This window comes from Arachis ipaensis, chromosome B02 (genome assembly GCF_000816755.2).
Source record: "Arachis ipaensis cultivar K30076 chromosome B02, Araip1.1, whole genome shotgun sequence".
Lineage (NCBI taxonomy): Eukaryota > Viridiplantae > Streptophyta > Magnoliopsida > Fabales > Fabaceae > Arachis > Arachis ipaensis.
In genome coordinates, this window is record NC_029786.2 from 107,995,727 (window position 1) to 107,996,135 (window position 409).

The window sequence follows — 409 nt, forward strand, 5'->3', positions numbered from 1 at the left end:
TATCGACGATGAAAACTTATTAGAAAGTTATTTTTATATTAAAAATTTTAATATATATTTACATATGTATAATTAAATTTTAAAAAATAAATAGTTACTGACTAGACGGACGGTAAAGAGCACACGTCAATAATATGATGTAAACTCAAGTGTAATCGACTTCACCTAATGTTGATAGTTAAAAGTCGTTAGATGAAAATTTAGTGAAATCAGTCAAACCATCTGATGGCTCTCAACTATTAACTCCACGTAAAGTTGACTGCATCTGAGTTTTCACCCAACAATATTATCACGCGCCAATTGACACCAACGTTAGCGTCAAAGTTTATCGTTGACTAGCCGTGGATAAATTAATGCCTCGAAAAAAAATTGTCCTTTTTTTTTTTCAAAGATATGGAGATTCAAATCC